We start from the raw sequence: 6,207 nt of genomic DNA on the forward strand, positions 1-6,207 counted from the left end.
CCTTCCCACGATCCTCAAAAGCACCTGAAACATCAACTAAAATTGTAAGCCAAAAGCTTAGTCAGTTCCTCCAAAGTACCAACACACCACATAACAAACAAGCATACGAATATGAGCAACCAACCTGACTAGACCGCTTCACAGGGCCTACATCATATATGGACCGCTCTACGAGCCATTGGCATGATTGCACCGCCTCGCAGGGCCTACAACCTATCCGGATCGCTCCACAGGCCACCAGCCGGACTAGACCGCCTCGCAGGGCCTACAGCCTATCTGCTCATCCCCGAGTGTTTTGGCCTACATCACAAAGCAGGACCGCCTCAACCTAACACAACATGTTGACATTTGTAACAAATAAACATAAACATAGAGCCAACAAATACAGATAATCATACGGATCTACTTAACTGCTAAAACAATCATATCATTATCCTGACCAAGATAAATAATCTAGTGGGTCTGCATTGGTTCCCTCGACCCATGGGTACAATGAGGAAAACTCACCTCTCAGTCTTAATGCAAGCTAAATAAATCTCGGTCCCGAAAATCCGCTCAACGATCACCTAACCAAAACCAAGGACCTAATCTTAATTAATCAACTCAAAATACCAAAAATACCCCTAGGTCAACACGGTCAAAAATCTGGTCAAAGTTCAAGGTCAACGAGTCAACTCGGTCCATTCATGTGAGTATGCGGGGCGCACTCAATTCCTACGCTGGGCGCACTCAGTCTTAGATCGGAGTCGGGCGGTTGACCCCGTACGTGCAGAGTACTCTAGGTTATGCACGACACACACACAAAATCCTTTATCCTCGTTAAGATCATAATGCACTAAGCTCTCACGTCCCAATTTCAGATCAGAGACCAAAATACCACTAAGAGTAATAAAGTTTCCAAATTTATGACTTTGCATGCCCATTAAGTGCTTAATACACAAAATCCCAACTTCTTAACACCTTAAGACCTTCTAGAGAATGCATGGGGAATAACTAGGCATCAAGACCACATTTTTATGGCTCAAGACCCCTCATTGGGTCTAAAAGGACGACTTATTTGATTCAGAGCATGCCATGCTCAAGAATCATCATAGTTGGGACCAAAAATGCCCTAAATGAAGAAACCCTCGTTAGGGAAGTTCCCTTTCCAAAAAAAAATGCCCTAAATGAAGAAATGGCTAGATATATAAGATAAGATGATCAAGCTAGGAGATTTTTACCTCCTGGAGGTTACTAACAATGAGAGAATCCCATATCCAAGTTGCTTCCAAGCTTCAAAGTCTTACCACTACCTTCTTCCTCTTCTTCAAAAATACCACCAAAACACAAACATGAGCTCAAGATGCACTTTTCTCACTTAGGGTTAGCTAGATAGACGTTTTCTCAGGTGGTGGCTGATGAGGGTGAAGTCCATGGGCCATAAAGGGGATTATATAAGGTGTAAAACCCTTAAACTAGGGTTTTGGTCTGAACAACATACGTGCAACGTACCTGTTGAGTATGACCGACGTACGCGTCTAAGACCCACCTCCTCATATATGAGTATGCCATGCGTCCAACTCGTTAAGGGTCATATCAAAATACCTACTAAAATACTGGGCTACAAAGTACTGACTCGCGCCCCAGTCGAATAACACAAGAGCAGACAAATAATTCACTAAGAATATACCTATAAGAAACACAAACATATGCATACCATAAAATAATAAACAAAATGATAAATAGAAACATACCAGTAATGAAATTTGGCACTGCCGTGGCGTCATTTGTCGTGAGATGAAAAGCACGGCCTAGAGCGCTCGAGGGCTCTGCTTTACCCTGGCACCCATTGGTGATCCTCAAAGTAGCTAGCACTAGAGCCTGCGCTGGTCCTGCAGTGAGTAAAGGTGAAACATCCAAAAAATACAAGCCAAAAATTTTGTTTGAAAATATTACTAAAACCATAATATTCAACATCATATAGAAAAACCATAAGTTGTGCATCTCAAGATATTATAAAATATGACTCATATCACATCAAATGTCAAATCATGTCAAATATTAGAGTCTAGCACTCAGGCTAAAACTGTGGTGGGTGCTATGCCATCATCCCGAGCCCTTTCCCTTGCTAGCTGAAGTACCTGAAACCAAAACTGAAACTGTAAGCACGAAGCTTAGTTAGCTCCCCCAAACTACCACATACCATACAATAACATATAAAGCACATATCAGGCCTTGCTCACTACATCATACCAAACCCCGGAACTGACTAGGGCCACACCCTCAGCATCAGACCGAAGTCCGGAATTGACTAGGGCCTCGCCCTCTACATCGGACTAAAGTCTGGAATTGACTAGGTCCTTGCCCTCAACATCATACCGAATTCCGGAACTGACTAGGGCCTTACCCTCTTCATCAGACCGAAGTCTGGAACTGACTAGGGCCTCGCCCTCTGCATTAGGGTTTTCCTTTCTTGTGGGTGAGGAGGCTGATAAGAAACCAGGGAGGCTATAATGGACTTTATATAGCTCTTAAACCCTTAAATTAGGGTTTTCCTTATCTGTTAACGTACGCTGCACGTACACTTTGGTACGCTGCACGTACGTGTGTGCGCCCCCGATTCTAAATGCGACCTATTACGCCCCGCGTACGCCCAGGCTACGCCCAACGTAAGTCTTATGGGCGGCCCAAGTCTGTCATGGTGCATAAGTCCAATCCAATACTCCTATTATCCATACTTGGCCCACTTATAATTTAAGAAAATTAAATAATTAATACCTCGAAAGTCGATCGTTACGAAAGGATAGTTAGCCTTAATATGATCAACCTGCTCACAGTGATAACATATCTTGGTGGTCAGTGTGGGGACCTATTGGCGACAATCCTTGGTATAATGCCTATCCTTACCACATTTGTGGCACCTAAACGAAGATCGAAAAGAACCCTCATGAACCTTGCCGCACTTGCGACAAGTACAACCCCTCTGACTCACAAATATCACATTAGCAGCCTTAAACGACTTCACTACAGGATGCAACTGCATATGAGCCTGACTTCGCTCCCTCGTCTGGAGCTCCAACTCGATCTCCCGCTTCCTAGCGGCCTCCTGTAACTTCAAAAGTGTACCATAACGCTGAGTAGACACAAACTGGTGGATGTTTGTCTTGAGCGTGCTCAAGTACCGGGTCATCTAAGCTTGCTCAAAAGCAGAAAACTTAGGACAAAATAGAGCTCTCTTTGTAAACATCTTGGTGATCTCAGTGACTGACTCTGTCCCCTGCCTCAAATCTAAATACTCATGGGCTAGTCTCTCCTTCTCAACCAATGGAACATATGTCGTGCGGAACATCTCAGATAACTACTCCCATGAAATAGTAGCCCTCTGCTCCAAAGTATATAAGCTAGTAACCATACTCCACGAATCCTTCACCCCAAACCTGAGAAGGTTCAGGGAGCACTTGACCTTCTGGTCGGCTGCGCAGGAGCAATTAAAGAAACATCCCTCGACATCGGACAACCACCTCATAACAATGATCGGATCCTGAACCCCATCAAACACCGGGGGCTTCGTATTGTCGAAGTCCTGATATTGGAAAGGTCTATCTCCACGAACCCCAGTGGCCGCAACGGTCGTGGTAGCTGCAGCAACAACAACCTCAGTAAGAGCAGCATATTGGTCATCAAAGTATTTAATTATGGCAGTCTTTATAGAACCAAATAGCTCTGGTATCTACCCCCAGATAGCAGTAACAACCTCAGAAGAAATCAATGTCCTAATGTCATCATCAGACAACCCCGACCTATCCTGGCCACTCGACCCAGCTCCTGTCTCGAATCTCCTTGTGACCACAATACTTAAAATAAACAAAAAAAACTCATATTAGGCGCATTGCATACTATATGAGCTATTCTAAACAACAAAGTCTTGGGGTTGTGACTTCTTTGATATGTGTACAAGTCCTATGCTTCTAGTAGTACGTGCCCATACTACCTTCCACACATACCCGTATTTGTCTCAAAAGACCATCACAATGACCCTATCAGCACACAATAGAATACGCATACATCCTATTCTCACTCCCTAGAGAAAGGCTAGAAATTCCTCAACTGGTCGGCTGCTTACACATAACCCACCCATGAAACTTCCAACACCCCTGCATCACTCGTGTGTGCTAATCATACATAACGCTAGATCCTATAGACAGTCGGATACCTAATTCTACACTAAGCCCTTCATCAAACAAGAACAGGAAATAAGGCTAAACCAAACATTCTCATGCTATAGAGTCTTATCTAAACGAACAGGGGTGCGGGGTCCAAGGGGCAGAGCCCCTGCCAGGTCAGCGCGGAAATTTTTTTATATAGGGTATGTTGCTATATAAAAAATGCATCAGAAAATCGTATTTTCAGAGAATTGACCATTGTTTGACCCTTATCCAAACTTCCGTTTTATGTCAGTTTTTACAGTTTATGACAGTTTGAAACTGTCATATGACAGTTTTCAGACAAAGATCATAAATTCGGTTTTTGGTCTCATTTTCTGGTACTGACGAAATCATCATCAAAGCATTCTAAATTCTTGTCTCTCTAAGTCTTATCCGATTAAAGAATATTGGGAGTACCACCCAAATGCTTTAATCTAAAAGTGTGTTACACAATTCTCAGAATTCCAAGCCTTACTATACCCCAATTTCTAACAAAGATTAAAGCATTTCTATGATCATGACAAGTGGTGATTCTGTGAAGGAAATGACTAGTAAATTTGAAAAACTGAACAAGTTTGAAGGGCAAGATTTTCGAAGATGGCAGAAGAAGATGAAGTTTCTCCTTACCACTCTGAAAGTGGTGTATGTTCTGAGTACACCCATGCCAGTCTTACCAGAATCCGTTGAAGATGAACCTTTGGAGGCAACAAGAAGAAGATCAAAGTGGGAAAATGATGATTACATATTTCGTGGTCATATTCTCAATGGTATGACTGACTCTCTTTTTGATATCTATCAAAATTTCGAATCTGCAAAAGAACTATGGGATTCTCTTGAATCCAAGTATATGGCTGAAGATGCGTCTAGAAATAAGTTTCCTGTCAGTAACTTTATGGGTTACAAGATGATTCACTACAGGCCTGTTATGGAACAATACCATGAAATGTTAAGGATCCTGGGACAGTTTGCTCCACACAATCTGAAAATGGATGATGCCATTTTTGTGGCTGTGATCATTGACAAACTGCTCCTTCCTGGAAGGATTTTAAACACAATCTGAAACATAACAAAGAGGATTTGACTTTGACTCAACTTGGAAGCCATTTACGGATTGAAGAGTCCTTAAGGACTCAAGAACTTGATAACAATCCCAAAGGCAAGAACCAAGTTGGTTCCTCTTCTGTAAACATGGTGGATGGAGAAGGATCAAAGAATCAAAAGAAGCCTAATGGAAAAAGGAAGTTTAAAGGAAAGGATGACAAGTCTTCCAACATAAAGGCTAAAGTGGTGTGTTGGAATTGTAACAAACTGGGTCACTTCAAGAAAGATTGTCGTTTGCATAAAGTGAACAAGGATTGTGCAGGACCAAGTGGATCCAAGGATCCAGAAAAGCAACAAGGTCAGAATTCTATTTTCATGCAGAATTTTAACTATATTCAGAATTATATTTCTGTGATTTCTGAATCATTTTATGTGCAAGATGATAATGTTGCATGGTGGGTTGATTCGGGAGCAACAAGTCATGTTTGCAAAGATCTATATTGCTTCAAGGACTTTCAACCAATGGATGATGGATCTGTTGTGAAAATGGGAAATGTTGCAACTGAACCAATCAAGGGCATAGGATCTGTTTTACTTACTTTTACTTTTGGGAAATGTTTGTGTTTGAACAATGTTTTATATGTTCCAGGGATTCGTAAGAATCTCGTGTCTAAAACTGTATTAAATAATTGTGGTTACGAACAAGTGTTAGAAAGTGACAAGTATATCTTGTCAAGACAAGGTTCTTTTATGGGATTTGGCTATATATGTAATGGAATGATTAGGCTTAATATTAATTATCCTTCTAGTGATAATTCTGTTTGCATGGTTTCTAGTAGTACTAGCAATAATTTTCATAAATCTGAATTATGGCATGCTAGACTAGGACACATTCATTATAAGAGATTAAAAGACAACTCTGAAATGAGTTTAATTCCTGCTTTTGATATGCAAAATAATGAAAAATGTAAAACATGCATGC

This window comes from Lactuca sativa, chromosome 8, assembly GCF_002870075.4.
Source record: "Lactuca sativa cultivar Salinas chromosome 8, Lsat_Salinas_v11, whole genome shotgun sequence".
Classification (NCBI taxonomy): domain Eukaryota; kingdom Viridiplantae; phylum Streptophyta; class Magnoliopsida; order Asterales; family Asteraceae; genus Lactuca; species Lactuca sativa.